We start from the raw sequence: 10,496 nt of genomic DNA on the forward strand, positions 1-10,496 counted from the left end.
ACAGGTCATGAGGATTCTTTTTCTAACCATATCCCATCTTAACAGGTAATGCTGGGTTGCAGGCAGACCCTCCAACCCACACCTTCAACCACATATTGTTACATGGGGGTGATCTGGTAAACTGCTTGAGGTGAATCTTAATGGAGTAACATATTAGATTGCAGGTTCTCATATGTTGTTCACTGTCATATCTATTGGGTTCAGAAAACTTGCCTGGCACATAACAGGCACTCAACCTACTTTTTTCAATTAATTAATGAACATTAACAGTGTTTTTCTAACTTAGCCTTTAATTTTTGTAACAGTTTTTTCAAAATGTCTTTAAAAAATCTAATAATTCCTTTAATATTGCCTTTACTTCTCACAAGCAGTTCCACTTTTGTCTTTGAAATTGGTTTTTAAGCTCCTTCTTGACTTTAAATATTTATCAAGCCCCTAGTAAAGATTAGGTTTTGTGGACTGTGAGCTCATAATAGGATTGCTGGTATTTAGGTGTTTATTTTCTGTGACAAAACACATATTTCGTATATGTACAAACATTATACAAAGATCACAAATTAATTTTGTTTGGATTTTTTCATTGCTATATGAGAATAAACACAAGTAAATATCCATATTTCCAAAATTGATGGTTCTTCCTCATTCCCAGTAGCAGTAACCATAGCACACATTAACACATTAAGGGACACACTGCTTGTGCTGGATGACGCTGACATTATTAAAACTTACCACTTGAACAGTCTAAAGGAGCACCCAGAAACTCCACTGATGCGTGAGTGGAGCAGTTTCCCAGGAAGGCTGACATGCGGTGTGAATCAGTTTCTTCATTGAGTTCCTGGGATTCTTGATTCGAGATGTTGTGGGCAGTTTACTCAGGTGGAGCAAAAGACGAGGTCTTCGCGGCCTATAAGGCCCCTCTGACAGTACTTGTGACAGTCTTCTTTGTGCTCACTCTCCTCCAGCCACACTGGCCTCCTGCCCGTTCCTCAGACACACCAGGTTCATTCCAATCTTCTGCTGCACTGGATGATTCCCTCAGCTTGGAATTCTCTGCCTCCAACATCCCACTGGGCTACCTCCTTTCACTTCCTTCTAGACTTGCTCAGGTGTCTCTCCTTCCCCATGAGTCCTTCCCTGAATGCACCACTGAACACAAACTAACTGCCTAGATTCCACCCCCACTACATCTTTCTTACCCTGCCTTTATATCCCCCTTAGCACTTTCCACTCTTTAACTTAACAATAAATTATCCTGTCTTGCTTATTGTTCTTCACACTAAAATCTAAGTGCCACAAGAGCAGATACCTTGACTGTTTTGCCTACCCATATACCCCACCCTAGAGTACTGCTGGCCTATAGTAGGTGCTCTGTAAACCTGTGTGGAATGAATAAATAAACGAGTTCAGTCATAGACTGGGCTCTTTCATAGATTTCTGTTTCACTACTCTAGTATTAAGATCAGCTGGGAGGTTTTGTAAACTTATCTGAGAAGTTGAAATATCCCAACCTGTTTGTTGGGTTTTACCACTGAAGGGTCTTGTCTCTGGAATTCATTCCTCTAGGCCAGTTGCTAGAGCCTGAATTTGTTGTCTTTGGGGCATGATGCAAGAATTAGGGTTTTTTTTTTTTTGGTTTTTATTTTTGGGTTTTTTTTTGCTTTTTAGAGGGGAGTGTTTCAATTTTGGCTGACATTATTGTTTTGTCTGGGATTTTAGTCTTGTGTTGAGTTTTGTCTGGGTTGATCAAGCAACTTAGCAACTATTCTTCACAGAGCTATGGGATACCAGAAATTAGAGCTGGGAGAGGCCTCATGGTTGAGCCTTGCCATTGAAATGTTGCTCTCCACAATACAGTGTCCACGGCTTTGCTCAATGAGGCTTAAATGTCTTCATTTGGCACCCCTTCAGCTAACCTAATACTTTAACAATTAACGAGAATTCCCAATGTTTGTCTAAGCTTTTATTTCATATTTTCATTTTATTTGTCCTACTTGTAGTCCAAGGTATCAAGCCCCTTCTGTTTGGGGATTTTATACCTTTTCTGCTCTACTGGTTCTTTAGCCAAACTATATATGCATTCCTACTTTAATTCCCTTTGTTTAATTTTGGTCTTGGTTTATTGAATTCCTTCCAATCCTTCACGTTGATTTTTTTAGTATATGTAGTTTCACTAGTGATCCATTGAATGACTAAATATAGTGCTTTTCCTCCTGAAACTTTAAGACAAAGCACTGCCATCTGAAACAGCAAATACAGTACAGCCAATTTGTTGCAATAACCAACCTGGGGTGTTTTTATTTTGTTCATCAGAATACCAAATATGCAGTGCTTCTCACTTGACTTTAAAATTTTGATGGTAATTGTGTTATATCAGACATCTCACTTAAGCACTGTTGTTTTTATATCTGCAATAGATAAAATACCCACTTCAGCCTCTTTTGCTGTAATTTAATGAAAATAAGTACATTTTTCTAGGACTAGAAAGAGATCTTTCAGAGAGAAGAATCCTTCACTTCCCAGCTTTCAGGTAGAGTCACATGGGATAAGTTATTTTCAATACTATGAAGTTCAAATGGCACTCTTTCTTCCTGATTTACAATAATTTATGCTAGATCACTACATCTCAAACTAATGGTAGTAAAGGACAAATTTTTTAAATTCCCAAATGCCACGGACTGATTTCTGTAAAATACAAAATCACAAAGTCAGATGAAGTGGCCACGTCAACTTCAAGTTTCCAAATGCCAATGCTCATTGTTTCATTCATCTTGTCTCAGCTGGGTACCGGTCCAGGGATTCCACTTGGAGCAACCCTGATGCATAATCACGTTCCTCACCTTCAGACGCAGATACTTTGGAAGGTCAATTTTCTCTTCTGAAGATTAACGTACTACTTGCCTTTACTTTTCAGCTTGTTTTCTGCTTCACTTCAAAATCAACTTGTATATACCACAGGGAATATAGTTAATAATATTTTAATAACTCTGTATAGTGCCAGGTGGGTACTTGAAATATCGGGTGATCACTTTGTAAAGTATATAATTATCTAACCACTATTCTGTCCCCCTGAAACTGACATGAAATGAATTTTTAAAAACCAAAAGAACAAAACTGAGTTTTCAAAAATAGAAGAGCTAATCAATTCATCATTTCCCCAAAACATTTGGTTACGTATTTCACACAAGTACTTACCTTTCCACTTTTCAAAGTATAGTAATCACTAATTTATTTCACAGAGAAACAATAAGTTCTTGAAGTTTATCCAGGTTAGTGAGTTACAGGATAGTTTCTTGGTCACACAATGCCAGCAGCTTCGCTTCTCAAACTGTCATCATTAGTCTCACACAACCCTGACCTCGGCCAGGGCCACACTGCTCACGGGCAGAAATCCACCAACTCGAGAAAGGTAAGAAAAACACTCACTTATTCCATGCTGCCTGGCAGTCTGCCACCAACCTGTACTTTCTGGATGTAAGACCCAGATTACATGTCAGCAGTAACTGGGGCAGTTATTACATAAGCTGGTTATGGGATGCCATGTGCTTTCAACCAGCATCTTTAACGGTTTGGATAGAACCAAAATTTAGTTTTAGGACTCTTTTTTGAAATAGGTTTCTCTTATTTTTAGTGGGTTTTAATTACTTTGAGAAGGAATTAAATAAAAATATACTGAAATATCATTTCTCCATGGAATTAAAAAATAAAGTTTATGAGAAAACATGAAATTTGGGAAATATTAAATATAGTAAACTGCAGAAAAGTAATACATAAGTTACAAGTTGGGCTTTTTTATGATCTAAAAAGCTATTCCAAGAAAAAGAAAAATTGAAATGTGAAGACTTATGAGCTTGTTTCAAAAATAGTAAAAAATAAGTTCCAGCTGGTGAGAACATGGTAGAGGTACAACACAGCATTAGTGTAAATAATAGCACAGGGTGGGTGAGGCAAGGGCAGAGGATTACTTTAAATGCAGAACATTTTGCACTGCTTTTTAAAGGGATTTTTACAAAAGTAAGAAAACATATAAATATATGTGGTGTGTGTGTAGAGAGAGAGAGAGAGGAAGAGAACACAGTGGAAAATACATTGAAACAATATATCAGATGAAGTTTTTTACACAATTTTCCAGGCTCAAGCACATGGCCAGCATGGATTAATCACTAATGAATTCTAAAAGTGAACAGATTACTAGCTCCTAAAGCTTGTTATTTTGTTTTCAAATGTTTCAATGTGCCAGATGTTTCATAAAAATAGCTTTTATTATTTCAAATGAATTATGTAGCTAGAATGCCCAACTTTTATTTCTGTATTAAAATTTAAGAGTTAAAAAAATGGTAACAGACAAATAGACTTTGCAGTTCCGTTAGCAGTCTCTGAATGTGAAAAGAGTTCTTAAAAAATGCTCTTCTTCAGAGCCATTCTTGTTCCCATAGAAACCAATGTGAGATTCTGGAAAACAAGGTAAGTTCTAAAATAATCACCATTATAAATACCCATTATATAAATGTAAATACAGGCAATTGAAATGATTTAGATGATTTTGAAATTGCATATCATTTCCCAAACCATAATGATTCCTTGAGAGTGGTTCTTGTCTGTCATATAAATACAGCATTTACAAAATTTTTAAAATTCTTATGATTTACTTGTGAGACCATAATCGCCTTTTCAAACAAGTCCTGGGCATGCAAATATCGATTTTTCAACACATATTCTGGTGCAAGATGGGTCTTTCTTGACTGTGCTTTTACTTCATGGTAGATTCAGTACTTACCATTAGCATTTGGATTTATATAACTGTTTCTGTATTCATTATTAATTGTTCTACAATGAGATCTAGATAGAGAATTATTTTACAATTATACTTTTTTTAAATGTTTTTTTATTTTAATCATTGTTCAAGTACAGTTTTCTCCCACAATTATAATTTTTCACATTTCTATTTGTCCAAGGATTTTGTCATGATAAAAGAGTGAAGAGATCTTCTTTTATTGAATTTGTAATTCTTCCCCAAGTCCAGAGTCAATTACTGAGTATAGATACTCATAATACTGATGAAGATGTGAGTGTTCACAAATATATATCCCCCTAAGAAGAGCTAAGCCTCCTATTGTTTAAGAAGCAGAAACATATCATAGGAAAATCTAACAGTGAATAGCAAACATTTGAATTTAGTATAAATGTTGCAGGAATTCTGGATATGTCATCCCAAAATAAGCTGCTTTAGTATATTGATTATTTTGAGCTGAAGATACTTGGAAAACATCAAATGCCAAGAGAGGTTTTCTCTGGACTCCTCCTATCTACCTAAAGACAGATCCCCCAAGAGAAACTCAAGTTTTTCATAAATCCCCTCCCCAAAATTGACTCATTACCAGGAAGGAGACTAGAAGTTGACTCCATATCCAGACAATTTTTCTCACAAACTCATATCTCTTGTCTCTTCTCCTAAAAGCCCATTAATTTTTCCTAAAAATCACCTACTCTCCCCTAAATTGCCTAATGCCCCCTTTCCTTATTAAGACAGTGTATAACCTCTCAAATCTCATTGCTTTTGGGGATATTCATGTTTTTCCCCTGTGATTCCCCAGTCAACATATTAAAAATTAATAAATTTGTTTACCTTTTCTCCTATTAATCCTCCTGTTTAAATCCTCAATTTATTTTATAGACCCAGCTATTGAACCTAGGAGAGTAGGGACAATCTTGCCTTCCCTACACAGTTCAAAGAACTACAACGAGTTGTACACTAGTTATGCAATACTGTGAGCTGCATCAATTTTCAGAAATTCAGATATTTTCTCTCACTTCCATTTGACCTAAACCACAGCTTCTTACAATGTAGTCTCCAGATCAGCCATATCGACATCACCTGGGAGCTTGGTAAACATGTAGAATTTCAGGCCTTAGGTAGACCAACTGAATCAGAATTTGCATTTTAATAATATTGCCAGAGATATGAATGCACATTAAAGTTTAGAAACATAACTAGTTCCAAATATTTGCTCCAGGAAAATTTAGAAGTTTTATTACAGGTGCACTGGTGGAAGCTAAAGAACCCACTAGGACATGAACTCTGAGAGAGGAGGAGCCTTGCCTACAGGTAACATCAGCACAGCATGCACTTTAGAGCAAAATCCATGAACACTGTGAAATCATTTTGAGAAAAGAGAATGAAAAATATCTCTTTATATCAAAAGTGACATATTTTCAAGTCGTATGTTTTTAAAAGAAAATGTTCTTATATATTTTTTATTTTTACCACTCCCCTATAAGCCAAACCATTAAAAATATTTCACCTATAAAAATAAACACAAAAGGGGTTAAAAAGTTAGATATAAGACCTGAAGCTTTAGAACTCCTAGGAAAAACCATAGGAAAGAGTTTCATTAACATTGGTCTAGCCACTGATTTCTGGGATAGGACACAAAAGCACAAGCAACTAAAGCAAGAACAGGCAAATGAAACTGCATCAAACTAAAGAATTCTGCACAGCAAAAGAAACAATCAACTGAGTGAAAAGGCAACATATAGAAAGGGAGAAAATATGTGCAAACTATGTATAATTGATAAGGCACTAATCTCCAAAATATATTAGGAAATCCTACAACTCAATAGCAAAAAAACCAGATAACCCAATTAGAAAATGGGCAAAGAACTTGAATAGGTATTTCTCCAAAGAAGACATACAAATGTCCAACATGTATGTGAAAGATACTCAACATCGGAAATAATCAAGGAAATGCAAATCAAACCACAATGAGATATCACCTCACATCTACCAGGATGGCTATTATAAAAAAACAAAACAAAAACCCCAAAGGTAACATGCATTGGCAAGGAAGAGGAGAAGCTGTAACCCTTATATATTGTTGGGAATGCAAAATAGTGTAGCCAGTATGGAAAACAGCACAAAAGTGTCTCAAAAAATACCACTTGAATGACTATGTGACCCAGCAATCCCACGTCTGGGCATTTATCCAAAAGAATTGAAGATAGGATCTTGAAGAGGTATTTGCACACCTGTGTTCATTGCAGTATTATTCAAAATAGCCAAGATATGGAAATAACCTTAATGAACAAAGAAAATGTGTAATATACATATGATGGAATATTGTTCAGCCTTTAAAAAGAAAATTCTGTGCTATTCAACAACATGAATGAACCCATAGAGCATTATGTTAAGTGAAATAACCTGGTCATAGAAGGACATAAGTAGAGCCTAAACTTTTTACCTCCTTTGAAAGGACATCATGGATTTGCATCCTCACTTTTTCATGGCTGGGTAATTAGCTGTGTTCTCCTTAAGTCAAAGTGAAGATGCCTTTGAAGTCGGTCCTTCCTCCAGATATGGGCCATTTTATGGCCCCTCACCATTTCTTCCTGGATAGAGATACAGGAAGTTCACCCTTGTATGATCCATTCTGCCTACTTACTGAATGGTTACTCCGTAGGAAACATAAGGATTCTGGTTACATGTGATTTAACTAAGACCATGTTGATCTGAAATGGAACTTTTAGGGGAAAAAAGAGTTTGCTTGAGACAGATGGAATAATCTACTATAAAACCTGCTGATTAACTTGATTTCCTATGAAGTTAAATATAATCGACCAATTATAAACATGCTATGGTATGTATTTAAGTAAGGGCATAGTTTTGACTACAGTGCTTCTCTCTGGAGTTGCGGAGGGATCCTAGCTATAGATAACTAGGTCAACCCCAAGGTTCTATTTTCTCCTTTATTTGATTTTCTCCTTCATGTCTACATTTATGTGTTTTGCCATTTTCCCAAATGTGTATACGTTTAGAAATGATTCCGGGGATTCGCGTGTTAATATTTGCCTTTCCACACATTGAGATGGTTTGTTTCCTGTCTTTAAGAAGACCCAGGGTATAATAGCTCCATCGTGCCTTAGTGCTGTGACTTCTGCCACATTACAACCTCTCTGTGTCTCAGTTCCCTCAAGTATAAAACAGACTTAAAAACCTCACTTAATAGAGCTATTGTGAGAATTCAATAAGTAAATACACAGGAAGACTTGACACAGTGCCTGATACAAAGTAAGCACTAAATGCATGTTAGTTACTGTTATTTATATTATTATTAACTTGTGGAGGGGCTGACTTCCTCACAAAGTATCACCAAGATACCTAAGAAACAAAATCCACATTTAGAGACTTTTAGAATTAGTATGCAAGATCTGATATTTTAAAAATTAAGTCTTATAGTTTAGAATAGCTAACGTGTTAATCACTTATTACATGCCAGGTATACAAGGTCTGTCTAGAAGGTATCCAGTTATGTAACATGAAAAATAAAGACATTTATTGAAAAAGATAGAAGAAACACTGTACATAGGACAATGACTCCTCATCCTCTTCAAAGTAGGCACCTTGGGACCTCACACAGTTCTCCCAACTGCCATCAGCTGCCCCATGGTATTTTTCCTGAATCTCACTGACAGTGTGAAATCTCTTCCCTTTCAAAGGTGATTTTAGTTTTTGGGAAAAGCCAAAAGTTGCAAGGCACCAAATCTGGGCTGTAGGGGGCTGAGTTACCTGGGTGATTTGATGTTTCACCAAAACCCTCTGTATGAGACGTGATGCATGAGCAGGCACATTGTTGTGATCAAGCTGCCAATCACCAGTTTCCCATAGCTGTGTCCTTCTGAATCATCTGAATAGTTTCCACAGAGGAATGTTCAAGCTTAACACAAAATTTGATGCAGGTTTGTTGCTCTACTTGCTCACTCATTTTGAATGTGATAGCCACACAGTACACATGCTCACTCAGTAGTATCTACCACCCCCACTGACTAGTACAGTAAAGTCATTGTTCATGCATGCATACTCCAGGCCACTCTCTTTGGCTGCCAGGTGACACTGATGTCATGCAAACCTCTCTTGTCATATTAACAATGGCTGGACTTTTTCCAGACAGTCCTCATAAACTATGTACATTATATAATCTCATTTGATCTTCGCTGTAACTCTGCAAGTAACTAAAATATACTGTAGAGGAACTAAGTAATTTGCCAAAAATCCACGTTCAGTAGGAACTCAGCATGGATTTTTATCCTGGTCCATCAAATATGTATTCTTATATGTGTAATTTACCTATGCCTCTAATGCTTTTTCCACTTTAATGCCATCACTTTCAAAGGTTTTCTCTGTGTAGTGACCATTATAATGAGAAGCTGCTCATTGCGCCATGTGCTGTGATGACTGAAATGAGAAGTTACCCAGTAGTTCCAGCATTCTGGATTTAATGAATTAATAAAGTTTTTTTTAAAGATTTTATTTATTTTTACAGAGGGAGAGAAACATCAATGTGTGGTTACCTCTCATGCACCCCCTACTGGGGACCTGGCCTGCAACCTAGGCACGTGTCCTAACTGGGGATCAAACCAGGGACCCTTTGGTTCACGGTCTGGCACTCAATCCACTGAGCCATGCCAGCCAGGGCAAATTAATAAAGTGTTTAAACTAGGCACTTGACATAAGGTTATTTTCAATTATTCCTTTAAATGAATACATTAAGTTTTAGGGAGAAAATCACTATATTGCTACTGATTGTTTTTAAACTAAGAATTGATAAAATGTCATCATATATCAAATAAGTCAAATAATAGGTCCAGGAAGTAGGATTTTGGATTCTTGCTTCTGGGCCAAAATTTTTATAACATTTAAAAAATAAAGGTATATTTCACATAACATAAAACTCATCAGTTTGAAGAGTACATTTTGGTGGTGTTAAGTGTATTCATTGTGTTTTGTGACCATCGTCACTATCTGCCATTTCTATCTTCAGTCATCATCACTACCAATATTAGAGTATTTTTATCACCTCACAAAGAAACCCTAGATCTATTAGCAGTCAGTACCATCTCCTGGCAGCCACTAATCTTACTGTCTCTATAAACTTGGCCTTGGGCAAATCGTTCTCTCTGTACAAAATGGCTGGTCAGACCTGTGATTTGTTTTCTATTCTTCTCTGTCTATATCAAACTGCCTTCACAAAGTTTCAACTTGGTGTGTGGTTCCCAGTAGTATATGTGATAGGTATGATAGAAGGCATGATAGAGAGTATGAAACTCATACCCCATCAAGGTTATCAAATGCTGGCCATACACAAGGACTTTAATGTGAAGAAATATACTTCATACTTTCTGCATTTCTAATGTCTGCATTCACTCCTAATTTTAGATTTCCCTCACATTTTCTCTTCTTCCAATAATTTGGTACTTATTTATATAACATACCAAATTACATATATTTGGAACTTCCTTTGAAGACTGCTAATGTTTTCAGTCATCAAATCAAAATAGTTTTATAAGGATCATCTTATTTTTTAAAAAAGTTACATCTAATTGTAGGTTCCCAGATTCTGGTCCAATTGTGTGTTCTATTTAGTTGCTTCATTTGTTGTACTCCCATACAGTGCTCAATTCTCAGATAGTTTTATTTTAAAATAAATATTCAAATGTATTATTGT

Source organism: Phyllostomus discolor, chromosome 10, assembly GCF_004126475.2.
Source record: "Phyllostomus discolor isolate MPI-MPIP mPhyDis1 chromosome 10, mPhyDis1.pri.v3, whole genome shotgun sequence".
Taxonomy (NCBI): Eukaryota; Metazoa; Chordata; class Mammalia; order Chiroptera; family Phyllostomidae; genus Phyllostomus; species Phyllostomus discolor.